A 15,914-nucleotide genomic window follows, 5' to 3' on the forward strand; every position below is an offset into this window, starting at 1 on the left:
TCTCCTTTCACTTATATTCCTGAAGAAATTTTTGTCACCCCTCCTTACATTTCTAGCAATTTGTTCTTCCGCTTTCGCCAGACGTATCTCTCTCTTGGCTTCTTTCAGTTTCATCCTGTATTCCTCCTTTTGTTCCTTTTCTTTAGTTTTTGTGTATTTCTGGAACACCAACTCTTTAGCCTTTACTTTCTCAGCCACTTGCTTGGAGAACCATATCGGTTTCCTTTTTCTCTTGCTTTTATTTACTTTCCTTACATAAAGGTCCGTGGCCCTATTTATAGCTTCTTTCAGCCTGGACCACTGTCCTTCCACTTCTCGTATTTCCTCCCAGCCCATCATCTCCTTCCTCAGGTATTCCCCCATATTACTAAAGTCAGCACGCTTGAAATCCAGAACTTTGAGTTTTGAGTGGCCGCTCTCCACTTTAGCTGTAATATCAAACCAAACCGTTTGATGGTCACTGCTACCCAGGTGGGCACCCACTCGGATATTTGACACGCTATCCCCATTTGTGAGCACCAGATCCAGCATCGCTCCCTCCCTAGTGGGTTCCGTCACCATTTGTCTGAGCAAACCGCTTTGTAAAGCATCCACGATCTCTCTACTTCTTTCCGATTCCTGCAGACGGAACCTTCCAATCTACATCCGGCAGATTGAAATCTCCCAGCAACAGCACCTCTCTCTTGTTTCCCAACTTTTGAATATCTGCGATCAGGTCTTTATCTAGTTCCTCCAATTGTTTCGGAGGTCTGTAGACAACACCCACGTGTATAGAGGTTCTATCCTCTCTTTTTAAGGTGATCCATATCGCTTCTTCCTTTCCCCAGCTACTCCTCCACCTTTACGACTCTCTCTATCCTTCCTAAACAGATTATAGCCTGGTATGTTTGCATCCCATTCATGCGAACCATTTAGCCACGTCTCCGTGATTGCAACAATGTCTAAGTCTGCCTCCAACATCCGGGCTTGAAGGTCATGAACTTTATTGCTTAGACTGCGAGCATTTGTGGCCATCGCTTTCCATGTACATTTCCTGGTATGTGCTTCAACATTTATGATTTGGGGTTGTCTTTTCTCTTTGGGTACCTTCATATCCTTTTGTTCCAAATTCATTTCTTTCTCTTCTGCCTCAGTTCTAATTGCAGGATCATCACAATGCTGTAATGGACCTGTAATCACTCTAGCGCCAATAATGGAAGCCAATAAGTTACAAGATCCGAAACAACATGGTTTTACCAAAGGGAAATCGTGTCAAACGAATCTCATTGAATTCTTTGACTGGGTGACTGGAGAATTAAATCAGGGATCTGCTATAGACGTAATCTAACTAGATTTCAGCAAAGCATTTGACACGGTTCCCCACAGGAGGCTCTTAAATAAACTTGACGGGCTGAAGATAGGACCCGAAGTGGTGAACTGGATAAGGAACTGGTTGACGGACAGAAGCCAGAGGGTGGTGGTGAATGGAATTCGCTCGGAGGAGGGAAAGGTGACTAGTGGAGTGCCTCAGGGATCTGTTCAATATGTTTGTGAGTGACATTGCCGAAAGGTTAGAAGGTAAAGTTTACCTTTTTGCGGATGATACTAAGATTTGTAACAGAGTGGACACCCGGGAGGGAGTAGAAAACATGAAAAAGGATCTGCGAAAGCTAGAAGATTGGTCTAAGGCTTGGCAATTAAAATTCAATACGAAGAAATGCAAAGTGATGCACTTAGGGAATAGAAATCCACGGGATTAGGTGTTAGGTGGTGAGAGTCTGATAGGTACCGACGGGGAGCGGGATCTTGGGGTGATAGTATCTGAGGATCTGAAGGCGACGAAACAGTGTGACAAGGCGGTGGCCGTAAGTAGAAGGTTGCTAGGCTGTATAGAGAGGGGAGTGGCCAGCAGAAGAAAAGAGGTGTTAATGCCCCTGTACAAATCGTTGGTGAGGCCCAGTGATGTGCTGGAGCAGGCTCTCACAGGCTCTCGAGAGCCGTTTGTTAAATTTTTAAGAATTTTGGGAGCCGGTTCTCCATGGCTACTTTAACAAATGGATCCCAAAATGTGGGCTTGGGCCCCTCCTGAATTCTCTTTTACTTTGCTGGCGAGAGAGAGCCCCCTGTTAACAATTTACCAGCACACACCTGGGAGGCCCCACCTGGAGTATTGTGTTCAGTTTTGGAGGCCGTATCTTGCTAAGGATGTAAAAAGCATTGAAGTGGTGCAAAGAAAAGCTATGAGGATGGTATGGGATTTGCGTTACAAGACGTATGAGGAGAGACTTGCTGACCTGAACATGTATACCCTGGAGGAAAGGAGAAACAGGGATGATATGATACAGACATTCAAATATTTGAAAGGTATTAATACGGAAACTAACCTTTTCCGGAGATGGGAAGGCAGCAGAACTAGATGGCATGAAATGAGATTGAAGGGGGGCAGACTCAAAAAAAAATGTCAGGAAGTATTTTTTCACGGAGAGGGTGGTGGATGCTTGGAATGCCCTCCCGCGGGAAGTGGTGGAGAGGAAAACGGTAACGGAATTCAAACATGCGTGGGATAAACATAAAGGAATCCTGTTCAGAAGAAATGGATCCTGAGGAGCTTAGCCGAGATTGGGTGGCAGAGCCGGTGATGGGAGGAGGGGCTGGTGGTTGGGAGGCGGGGATAGTGCTGGGCAGATTTATACGGTCTGTGCCAGAGCCGGTGGTGGGAGGCGGGGCTGGTGGTTGGGAGGCGGGGATAGTGCTGGGCAGACTTGTACGGTCTGTGCCCTGAAAATGACAGTTACAAATCAAGGTAAGATATACACAAAAAGTAGCACATATGAGTTTGTCTTGTTGGGCAGACTGGATGGACCGTGCAGGTCTTTTTCTGCCGTCATCTACTATGTTACTGTGTAATATAGATGCATGTGCAGTGAGGAGCCTGACAATCAATTGCATGAGAGAGTGTGTCAGGGCCCAATGTAAGTAGCAACCCTATAAAATCTCTTTCCCCCATCAAGTCCTAATTGTGCAGCTACCCTTCTTACAGTGTGCCCACAAACCCAATATAAGTTGCCCCCAACCTATGGCATGACATGGAAAGGAACGGGGTCACCATTCTCCAGCCACCAATATAAAAGTGTTCAGTGTGTCACACACACCTATGTAGTACATTGCAGCTGGGGGGAAATAAAAAAGTAACCACAAACATCCAGAGTGGGAATAGAACCCACATACCTTGTGTTCAGCTTACACAGCCCTAACCCCTACATCAAACAGATTTCTGACAAATAATTGTTTAAGGAGGATAGTACACTGGCCACAGGGGACCCTCTCAGCATCAGTCACCCCCCAAATGGATGATGTCTCATGCCCCCTAACCCACATTCAGTGGATAAGCCATGTGAGCTCCAAAGGTCCCTATGCTGCCCTGTGAGACATCCTTCAAGGCCAAAGCTTGGGGGCCCATGAAAATCCATATTATGATGTGCCCCCAACCCCCACTATGTGTGCAACCCCACCTATGTGTGCACTTCCTTTCCCCCCTGGGCACCACCAAAGTATAGCCATGAGTTACAGGCTGACATACAGCCACCGCTGTCAGTCAGCTCCTAAAACAGCTACCATGACTACCACACAGATAGATGCCCTTCACCTCTAGAAACCAACATTCTTCTGGGGGACCCAGCAGAGGTGGCTAGAAGGATCAGCAGTTTTGACAAGGTCCCCTGTCATCTCCCAGCCTGCTATAGGACACATATGCATGGACATACACCCACACCCACATCCCTGTCAAATATGGAAACAATGGCCCCATCCGTCCAACAGTGCAGTGCCAACCCATACTGCGTGCCCATGGCCAGACCACTCTCTGAGGGGACAAACACCTCTGATATTATTACCTCCAGTGTTCCCTGCTATGTCATCTCATTGGTGCCATACTTCTGACACTTCCCCCTGGTAACAACTGCCCCCAGTTGTCCCCGTCCCTGCCTCCCAACAGCGAACTGCATCACTATGCAAGTCATGTAGGATGTGTTAATCTATACCAGCACAGGCAGTGTAGTGCCAGCCTACACCAGCATAGGCAGCCAAGGACCATCCCAGCCCTGAAAGAGCATAGGAGGAGGTAGAGATGGTCCCTGAGCACTGGGACCCCCCCCCCCCCCCCCACACACACACACACACAAACTGGGGTGGCTGAGGACCTGTGGAAAGACAAGCTTGCATTGGAGGGGACAAAGGAAAAGGAAGAAGGGGAACAACAACCCCCCTCCCCCTTCTACTAGATGAAACAGCTAGGCAGTGTAGGGAAGTAGCATCTGCCATGCCTGCTGAAGGGCTCACAGAGCCTGACCCCCAAGTTCAGCTTCTGGATCAAGTTGCTGCCATGCAGACACATTTGCTGGAGCTGGCAGGACTCGGCAACCTACTGGTGCAGGAGATGGAGGCCCAGCGTCAAATCCTGCTCCTGGAAGGTAGTGAGCAGGAACTGCAATTTCAGTCATGGAGAGATTGAGCTCCTTGTCAAGGAGATCACGGCACAGCATCACAATTTCTTTGCTGTCAAGGGCAAACTACTGTATATGTGCATTTACAAAGGAAAAGGAATGGATCAACATATGTGACAGAATTAATGTGATCTATCATACACACTGATATACAGAAGACATCAAAAGAAAATGGAGGCAGTTGAAGAGACTGATGAGGCAGAAGGCTGGGGCCAACCTGCTGGGTGTGGACACCATGAACCTCATCACAATGGAGTGCATGCTACACAGACACCTACCCCAGGAGGGCATCAATGGTTTGGGAAGCCAGGACACCCCAGCACAGGCTGAGGAGACAGGTAAGTTTGGGCAAACAAAACTGTGCTGGCTGTTCTCTCTGTGTCACCCTCTCTTCCTCTAGCAGGGACAGTGTGGAGGTCCTCATTGATACCACTCCTATGTGTATTACATATTCTCAGGTAGGTGGAGTAGGGGGTAAGAAGGTTCACAAGAGTACATGCTAAAAGGCTGATTATTAGGGGCCATGTCCCAAGACTTCCACATGGAGTACTGATTAGTAGGCAGATCTGGGGCAATTCAGCTTGCCTATCATGTTCAGGTGCCTTCTCCCTCCCCCCCTCCCAGGCCCATCACCAACCTATCTTTATTTCTGCTTTCCACACCTCTGTGTTCCTATCCCTGTACCCTCTATACCCCTTCCACAATCCATCCTTTTATACCTACCTGACTATGTGGCTATATGGCACCCTGGTCTCTGAGGTTCATAGAGCACCATACCCCTTGGCTCCTGCAGTACTGGGTGAACAGGCACAAAGTTTTTGGGTTGCCTGACAATTCCATTTCTCATCAGCTGTGTTCAGTGGTGTGCTGGTAAATTTTTAACAACAGGCTCTCTCCCTGGTCCACCTCTGCCTCCCCCCATCCACCCTTGCGGACCCCCCCCCCCCCCCCCCGTCCACCTCTGCGCCACCCCCCGTCCACCTCTGCGTCGTCCCAAAATTGCAGAGTTGGCTATAGCCGGGGGGGGGGGGGGGGGGGGCGGCAATGCATTACTCTCTCCAGGAAAAAAAAATTAAATGATCCCAGGTTCCAATCTAATTCATGTTTAATGTGGGATAAAATGCCATAAATAAGTAAATAAATATAAACTTTTAATGTTGAGCACCCAATTCTCAAAGTGAACATATTCCAAACACTATAATGAAAATAAAATGATTTTTTTTCTACCTTTGTTGTCTGGTGACTGTTTTTCTGATCATGCTGGCCCAGTATCCGATTCTGCTGCTATCTGTCCTCTTAACTCCGTTTCCAGGGCTTCCTTTCCATTTATTTCTTTCCTTTCTTCTTCATTTCTGGTCCTCAACTTCTGCCTATTTTCTTCATCCATATGCAGTTTTTCTCCTCTCTTCCTTTTCCCTCATCTCATCTCCTTCCTCACTCTTCCCTCCCCTCCATCCATGTCCAGCATTTCTTCTCTCTCCCCTCCTCTCCCCTGCCCTCCATCCACCCATGTCCAGCGACCCTCCTCTCCCCTGCCCTCCATCCATCCATGTCCAGTGACCCTTCTCTCCCCCTGCCCTGCATGCACCCAGCGACCCTCCCCTGCCCTCCATGCACCCATAACCAGTGACCCTCCTCTCCCCTGCCCTGCATGCACCTATATACCCAGTGACCCTTCTCTCCCCTGCCCTGCATGCACCCTTACCCAGTGACCCTCCTTTCCCCTACCCTCCATCCACCCAATCCAGCAGTGACCCTCCTCTCCCCTGCCCTCCATCCACCCATACCCAGCAACGACCCTTCTCTCCCCTCCATGATCCACCCATGTCCAGTGACCCTTCTCTCCCCCTGCCCTGCATGCACCCAGCGATCCTCCCCTGCCCTCCATGCACCCATAACCAGTGACCCTCCTCTCCCCTGCCCTCCATCCACCCATGTCCGATGACCCTCCTCTCCCCTGCCCTGCATGCATCTATATACCCAGCGACCCTTCTCTCCCCTGCCCTGCATGCACCCATACCCAGTGACCCTCCTTTACCCTGCCCTCCATCCACCCATACCCAGCGATGACCCTTCTCTCCCCTCCATGATTCACCCATGCCCAGCGACGACCCTTTTCTCCCCTGCCACCCCCTCCCGAGTTGTTAATAGAATTCTCCTCCCTCCCTCCCTCCCATCACCGATCTGACTCCTTTAATTCTTCGGGGCAGGCAGTCTTGCCTGCCCGCTGCAAGCACTGACTCAGTCCCCCGCTGGCGCTGCCGGTTCGCGCTTCAAAATGGCCACCGAGACTTACAAGGGCGAAGTCTCGGCTGCCATTTTTAAAGCGCGAACCTGCAGCACCAGCGGGGGAGAGTCAGCACTTGCAGTGGGCAGGCAAGACTGCCTGCCCCAAAGAATTCGTCAGGTCGGTGATGTGAGGGAAGAGGGAGGGAGGAGAGCCGGCTCGCGGGTTTCAACAACCGGCTCGCAAGAGCCGAGCAAAGTTAACAAGCGACTCTTGCGAGCCGGTGCGAGCCAGCTCCAGCACACCACTGGCTGTGTTCTAGAAGTGTGTCACGACTGTGGCAGTGACTCCTTTTTTGACTCACCTTTTCTGCTGGCTTCTTATCTGCATGGTTGTGTTTATGTTCCAAGCCTCACTTTGGTGTTGAGTGTGTATTTCCTGTCTCTGTCCTGTTATAAGGAAGTGTTTCACTTGCATTCATGGCCTTTGCAACGCCAAAGGTCCCCAGGTTAGTCTGTGTGCTAGTGAGCACTTCTGCCTAGATCCTTGTTGCCTTGTTCTAGTCTGTGTGTCTGTGGGCACTTCTGTGTCTTGCATTCTTTATTGTGGTGCCTGGGTGCACTTCTGCCTTTAGCCTTAGTTCTGCTGTTTGTCTTTGTCAGCTTTGTATCCTGCCTAGTCTCCCTTGCTAGTTCTAGTCCTGTCTACTTGAGCTTCAGCCATTGCTCTGTTGTTTGTCTGTGTTTGTCAGCTTTGTATCCTGCCTAGTCTGCCTTGCTAGTTCTAGTCCCTTCTATCTGAGCTTCAGCCATTGCTCTGTTGTTTGTCTGTGTTTGTCAGCTTTGTATCCTGCCTAGCCTGCCTTGTTTGTTCTTTTCCCCTCTGACCTTCAGTCCCTGTTCAGTCAAGCTTGTTTCAGTATCCTATACCCTGTGTGAGAATCCTGTTGTTCCAGTCAGTCTGGTCCAGCATTTCTTGTCTACCAGCTCCGTCCTGTAAGTCCTGCGGGCCGCCCGCACTTAGGGGCTCAACCCCTGGGGAACAGTGGTCAGCGCAGGTGAAGTCCGGTTGCTCCAGTTCTGTTATTCCAGTCTAGTCTGTTCCAGTATTTGGGTCCAGCCAAGCCAAATGTGTTCCACATTCCAGCTCCATCCTTGCTCGTTTGTCTGCTGCTGCCGCTCCTCAACAGTAGCCCAAGGGCTTACGTTGTTCCAGTGTCCGAGAGCCTGAGACCATGACAAAGTGCACACAGAGAGGTATGTTCAGGAAGACTGCAGCAGACTGCCAAGTTAGCTAATACAACAGACACATTTTCTCTACTTTCTCCATGCAGGCGAGGACATGGAGTCAGATGCAGAGTCTGAAACCAGCAGCCAGCAGGCAAGGCAGTCTTATCAGTAGGAGGAGGTTGAATCGGTGGCACCTGAGGCCTCATAGGAGGGCACCATGAGAGAGCAAGAGCACCCAGAGGACACCAACCAGGATCTGCCTACAGGGGATGAAGAGCAGGAGCAATTAGTGGTGAAGCCCCCTAGCAGCATCTGCAGAATGTCCAATAGAAGCAGAAGAGGCTGATGAGGAACTTCATCAGGCCTGTAGAGGACCCGACCACCACAAGCAGCAGGTGCTATGACTGGCCAACAAACTGCTGGTGCTGAATTTGCAGCTAGACAACTACCAGCAGCAGAAACTACAGCTGAGGCAGGGGGACACAGCACACCAAGAATGCGCCCAGATGCTAAGGAGCATGCAGCAGGAGAGTTAGAAGGCAGTCCAGAATATCTGGCAGCAGCTTCTGGGGATCCAATGGGATCTACAGGATTACATGAAGGCCTTGTCAAGCACACTGCTAACACAGCAAGTATCTGAGCCTCCACCTAGAACCAGCAATGCCACAACACCCTACACACCAGCTGCAAGTGCCACCAGTGGCTACACAGTCCAGCCAAGATTCACTACACCTGCCTCAGCTAGCCGCAACCACCCTCAAAACATCCAAGGATGGAACCTAGAGCACCCCAGGCCAGTGGGCAACCAAGAGGCCAAGATCCTCAGGTCCAGCACATGCTTCCTTGCTGGGTGCTAGGCCCAGCAACAGATCTGATAACATCCAATCAGGTGTCCTGATTTTCAGGGTGCAGCAGAGGCAGCAAGATGGAGAGATGACAATAAGGACACACTTTCAGCTCCTGCTAGGCCCAGGCACTTGCCAGCAGCTCGGGGATGGGATAGGAGAGGTGGATCCCAGAAGGGACAGGGATAGGGGAGGGGAAAGTAAGGCTGTAAGCTACCTAAATGCCATGCTGTGTTGATGAGTTCTGGGCAAAGGGGGTAGGATGTGCAGGGGGATGGGGTTATATATATATAGGTGAGGTGTGTGTGCAAGGGGTGGGAGTAGTTGTGGCAGTGGCGTAGCGAGGGCAGCTGACACCCGGGGTGGGTGGCCGATGCGCACCCCCCCCCCCCCCGGGTGCAGCACAACGCACCCTCCCCCCTCCGGAATGCACCACCCCCTCTGGAATGCACCCCCCACTTCTGGAGCGCGTACTTACTTCGAAAGCAGGGTGGGAGGGCCGAACCGCCCCGAGTGCATGTTGCTGGGAGCTGCGTCGGCTCCGCTGGTTCCCTGCTCTCTCTGCCCCAGAACAGGACGTAACCTGTTCCGGGGCAGAGAGAGCAGGGAAGCAGCATAGTTGACACCCCCCCCAGCGGCGTGCACCCGGGGCGGACCGCCCCCCCCCTTCCTACGCCAGTGAGTTGTGGTGATGGTGATGGTGGGAAAATGTTAGTGGTAATGGTGGGGAGATGTTAGAGGTTTTCACACAAATAAATTGTACACTTACCTTTACTGAAAATTTGTCAGAGTGAATATTTGTCTGGCGCAGACCCCCAGCTAGTGTGCACCCTGGTCAGCTCTGTGGGAGGGGGGCTGTAGATGTGGTTGCTGTCCCTCCTCTGGCGGGGCCTGTCTTCTTCGAAGCGTTAGGTTGTTCAGCATGAAGCAGGCCATAAATATTTTGGCCACCTTTTCAAGGTTGTAGAGGAGCTCCCCTTTGGAATGGTCCAGACATCTGAATCTATTCTTGAGCTGGCCAAAGGTTCATTCTATGATGATGCGGGTGGTTTTTTTTCCTCTTGTTGTACTCATCCTCCACCTTATTTGGGGGGTGGACTATGGGAGTCACAAGCCAGGTTCACTGGGGGTAGCATCTGTCACCTGTGGGGGAAGCAGAATCACAGACATGGGTGTGCATTGGCTGGCATCGTGACCTTGTGGAGGTGGGGTAATGGTTGTGGGTTCTGGAGACATCTAGAAGGAGCAAGTGTGTTGAAGGTTAGGAGGGGGAGGTACTGCTTACCTAGGAGTCAGCTCTAGTGATCTCCCCTTGGTCAAACATGTGGTAGATTCCTAAATGCTGGAGGATGTAGGCATCATGAATAAAGCCTGGGTAGTAGGTACACACATACACAATCTCCCCCTGAGCATCACACATAACCTAGATGTTCATAGAGTGAAATGATTTTCTATTTCTGTAGGTGTTCTCGCATGCCCAGGAGTGTGCAATCAATGATGCCTATGACCAAGGGGAAGTGGTGCATGGCATAGAACTGAGCCATATTGTTCTGGAGTGTCTGGGCAGTACAGAGGAAGGTAATATAGTCAGAGGTGTGAGTGAGGAATGCATCAAGGAACTGGGCAAGGCAGTTGGGGACTGGGTGAGGCCTGCATTGACTGCTAGTACTGACTGGAAGCTACCGATGGCCAGAAAGGCAAGGGAGGCAGTGACTTTCAGGTAGACTGGCATAGGATTATTTGTGCATGTCCTGGGCTGGAGAAGGCATTGTATTAGGGCACAGAGGTGCTGTATGGCAGCCCTGATGAAGCAGAACCTAGTAAGGCATTCCCCCGAGCCAGCAAAACCACCTGTCCATTAAATGAGTGCAGGGCCTGAAGACTCTCTGATGGGGATATCTCCTCTGGGGCCTCCCCTCCAAACTGTCATCCACCTCCAGACAGATGTGAGCCACCAAAACATTCTACACATACATGATTGGCGTGCAAGTATCCTATCACCACAGGTGCAACCTGCTGACCCCAGAAACACCACTATGCACACCTCCACCTACTGCATAGGAGCCAACTTTTCAAAATGATTGGGGGTGCTTAATTTTTTTTATATATAGGTGATGCATTTCTCCCCCTCCCCTCTCCCCCCTCCCCCCTTCTCAGAGTTCCAGCCCCCCCTCTCCTCAAGAGTTCCAGACCCCAATCCCTCCCTCCCTCCCTCCCTCCTTCCTCAGAGTTCCAGACCCCCCTCCCTCCCTCTGAGTTCCAGACCCCCCTCCTTCCCTCCCTCCCTGTTCCAGACCCCCCTTCCTCCTTCCCTCCGAGTTCCAGACCCCCCTCCCTCCCTCCAAGTTCCAGTCCTTCCTTCCCTCCGACTCGAGTTCCAGCCCGACCTCTTCTCCTACTCCTACAACAGTCCTTCGCCTGCCCCTCGCCTTCCTGCATGCCGCCCATAACTTAAAAGTCATCTTACCGGGGTCCAGGCGGCAGCAGTAGTGAAAGGCAAGCACGAGCAGGCTCAGCGAGTCGGCGCTAAGTTCAGCCTGCCTTCCCTTCTCGTTGCTCTCAGCTTTGCCTCTGATCCCGCCCTCATTTCCTGTTTCTGTAAGGGCGGGACCAGAGGCAGAGCTGAGAGCAACGAGAAGGGAAGGCAGGCTGAAGCGCCGACTCGCCGAGCCTGCTCGTGCTCGCCTTTCACTACTGCTGCCGCCGTGACCTTGGTAAGATGACTTTTAAGTTATGGGCAGCATGCAGGAAGGTGAGGGGCAGGCGAAGGACTGTTGCGGGAGTGGGAGAAGAGGTCGGGCAGCGGGCTGGCTCCTGGGGAACTTCCGGTTCTGGCAGGGAAATATTGGGGGTGCTTGAGCACCCACAGCACCCATGGAGTCGGCGCCAATGACCTACTGTACCTCATGATACCCAGCACCAGCCCTCACACCAACACACAATCGTGAGACACACACCAGCTACCCAAAACACTCACTCTCCCACCACTGACAAACAATCCAGACACACACAACTGTAGCATTAAGTACTCACTCTCCCAGCACCGACAAAGTCATGACATACACAGCAGAAGCACAGAGCACAGTGACAAACTGGGAGTGGACAAACAGAGGAACACTGAGAGACAGAGGAGGTAGGGATGTAGAAAAGGAGGTGTGGGGGCTTGGGGAGGGAAGGCGGTGAGATACAGAGGAAGGGATGGGTGTGATTGGGGGGCTAGCAGGTGTGTGCAAGGACTTGAGGAGGTGAGATACAGAGGAGGCAAGGAAGGAAATATGAAGATGAAAAAGGTTCAGACTGGGACTCACACAAAGGTAATAAAGCACTCAGCAGCTCTTCACCATTTATCACAAACAACCACTTCCACCTCTCCAACTCAGCAAAATAACAAATGGGTCTAAAGACAGTTTTGGCCTTACCCTAAACTTTTTTAAAGCAAGTCTAATTCTGGATGCTTTTCTTCCTGCCCTTAGGAAGTCGTTTTTCTATCCATTATTGGCTGGAAATGTTCATCACGTAATACCGCCCATGTCATGCCCACAAAACACCCCCTCTGGGAATGTTTTCTTGTAAATAACTAGCATTCTTGGGCAGGTTTTTTTCCTTTGTTTGATTATATGTTTTAGCCATTTTTTCTGCAAGAAAAACGTATATCTGTCTGTTATGCCATTTTTTGGGATGCTTTTCTTTTTCAAAAATGAGCCCCTGTATTTACAGTCTTGGATGATTTGTATAATTTATTTGTTTGATGTTTTATTGAACTGTAAGCCACTGAAATATTTTATTATTTATGACATATCATATATAATAATTAATCAAACTGCTCCCTGGAATGATGCTGCCACTTAGTCAAACATATTTGCTATCTGCTTTTGAATCAAATCCATGTTGAAATACATTCAGGAGAACCTAGCAAGGAACTTCATTTGCTCTTTTCAAGCCCCCTGCTGGACAGGATTCTATTGTACACAATAATAAGTTATGTCCGTTGACGTCTGTATCAACTACCAATGTGTTAATAAAATCACTACTAAGGAAAGGAATCAATTGTCATTAAATTCAGAACTCTTTAACAGGCTCTTGGGTGCAAATTGGTCAGATTGAAAATTGCCCTCAGTCCAGGTAAATGTATGTGAGGGAAACTGCAGTGCATGTTTTTTTTTTTTTTTACAGCAGTGGTTCTCATCCTAATCCTTGGGATACATCTAGACAGTCAGGTTTTCAGGACACCCACAATGAATATGCATGAGATAGATTTGCATAAAATGGAGGCAGCACAAGCACATTTATCTCATGAATATTCATTATGAAAACCTATCTGACTGGGAGTATCCTGAGGATTGGATTGAGAACCCCTGTTTTAGGGACTTTAAAAAGAGACATTTCTGAGGATTGGCTTGGTTAGAATTGATAAAAACAGTGCACATGTTTTGCATTTTCAAAAATAAATGTTATTTCTTCCCTCTGTCACTACCTGTACAAATAGTAGATAAAATAAATGGGAGATTTTAATTTGCATACATTAGCTTCTCTTTTAATATTACCTGTTAAAATTTTTGTGGCAATAAGAAAAGCTTATGTCTTGTAATCCTGTTGTTAAATATAATTTGTTGTGACCTGTAAAGAAAAAGATGGAAATGTAACACAATGAAAAATTATTAGTATATTTTCCATTGATGTTAGCTGCATCTGTTCATTTAACATACAAAAGATGACTTTATTATTTGATGCCCGTATGAAATGACCTCCTTATCTGCCATTTGTACCTACATAGAGGGTTTATACAAATCTGAAAATGCAAAATTCAAAACAGGAGCAGAGCAAACTCATTTAACACTGAGTGCATTTAAAATCAAGATTTCTTCATTTGTAGTAACAATGCTGTTAAATAAGAAAATTACTCTTCCTTTCTGCATGTCCTTCTTCCTTTATAACTCTGTTGTTTGATCATAAATTGCTGAGTGCAATGACTTGTCTCCTCCACTTTCCACACTGGTCAGGACAGATTAAAAACTCTGGCATACCACCGACCAGTCTCAGCATACCATTAGCATATATATGAGATTTGAGACATTTTCTAATATTCTCTAGCAGAACTCATCTGTCAGCCAGGTGATGAATTATAAAAACTCTTAGCTTATTTATAAAAGAAAAAGAGAGTATGCTGAGGGAAGAGGAGGAGAAAGGCAGGAAAAGAACATGACACTCCAGCTTTCTCTCATTTTACCCAGCCATCTTTGTGACTTGTCCTATAAGTATGCATTAACCTCAATAAAACAGATCTCATGTCAGAACACATTTAAGCAGTTGACAATATGAAAAAGAGGATTTAAACCTCTTCTTAAAGTGCCTTGGTAAAATCTTTTAACTATTTTTAACTATGTCAACAAAGTTCATAGTTTAGGACACACCAAAATTTTACAAAAATTTATGAAAAAAAATTTTAAGCACTCATCAGAAGAGAACCAGAACTATGCTTTATAACGGAGCCAGCCTTCTGTGAATGCCTCTCATTTTCAATCATCAGTCAATTTTTAAAAAGTAGATCTTAAACACAATCCATTTTTTTAGTGTTACGTACTGAAAAAGTATAACTTAGGGGCCCTTTTACTAAGCCGCGTAAGCTTCTATGAGCACTCAATGAGCGCCAGAATGGAGTTACTGCTCGACTACCATGCGGCTCTTGCAATAATTTCATTTTTGGTGCGCGTCCAATACATGCGGCCGAAAAATAATTTTTATTTTTCGGACGTGTGTATCAGATGCACGCTAAGTGGGATTTGACATGCGTAGGTCATTACCACCCGGTTACCATGTGAGACTTTTACTGCTAGGTTAATGGCTGGCGGTAAGGTCACAGACCCAAAATGGACACGCAGCAATTTTGATTTTGCTGCATGTCCGTTTTCAGCAAAAATTTTAAAAAGGCCGTTTTTACAGGCGCACTGAAAAATTGATCGGCGCACGCACAAAACCTGAGCCTATACTACCGCAAGCCATTTTTCAGCGCACCTTAGTAAAAGGACCCCTTAATTTCCTTTTAGTGGTAAATCAGTCCATTTCAGCTGAGTGTCAGATTTGTGGTATAAAAGCAGTCAGTGCTGGGAAATGCAGACCTCATACAAACAGAATCGCATTATTCTTCCTTTCAAATAGTCCTTTTCATAACACCCTCTGACACAGTACTGCTTTTTGAACCTTCACTCTGTGTCAGGGAGTCCACTTGAGATAACTCTGGAGATACTTGCTATATAATCATTCTACAGAGTTCCAGTGAAAAAAATTGATTAAATAGTGAACATTTGCAGAAATCTCCAAACTATCAATCCCCATATCTTCTCCACTACTGTCACATCTCTCACCTCCACTAAACTGCCTAAATCTGGCAATGAGGCATTTTTTTTCTTAGAACACTATAACACTGCTTTGGACACCCTTGGCCTTCCTTTCACCTATCCTCTACAATGCACCAAACTGCAACCTTTGCTTACACCTAGAATGTTATTCTTATGCTCCTATTCCTGTTCTACAGAATGTCACTGGGTAAATTCCCATGCCCACATTGATTTCATAAGTTTAAGGCTCATACTGGCCTCATTCCAGTCTACTCTACCTGGCAAATAATATTACAAAGTCCAGAAGCGTAGCCAAGTTTTGATGTCAGAGGGGAGCAGACCTTTTGTAAAATAGGCACCGGTGCAAGGCTGAAGGGCTGATCCACATAGTTACCATTTCATTCAAAATCCATTTGGGGGAGTGGCCACTGCTCTTGCACCCCACCTAGCTACATCTCTGATTATGTCTCCAACCCTAGTTGACTGTTTCCTATACTTCCCTGGTTGTCTCTGCCTCTCTCCCCCCCCCCCCCCTTCCCCACCCTTTTTACTCTCTAGCCAGACAATAGCTGATTCATAAAATCAGTCTTGAGTTCTCAAACAAAACACATGGGCTCTCCTCTACTTCATACCTCTCCCTTTCCTCTTACCTTTGCCTTTCTCTCTTCCTTTCTTGAAATTGCAGAGGAGGAAAGTTATCTTCTTCTCTCCTCCTCCTACAAACTAACCCCAGTACCACCCAGCATCTCAGCTCTGTTTACAGTGCAATAATCCCCTGCAACTGTCAAATCCTCTGT

This window comes from Microcaecilia unicolor, chromosome 1 (assembly GCF_901765095.1).
Source record: "Microcaecilia unicolor chromosome 1, aMicUni1.1, whole genome shotgun sequence".
NCBI classification, from domain to species: domain Eukaryota; kingdom Metazoa; phylum Chordata; class Amphibia; order Gymnophiona; family Siphonopidae; genus Microcaecilia; species Microcaecilia unicolor.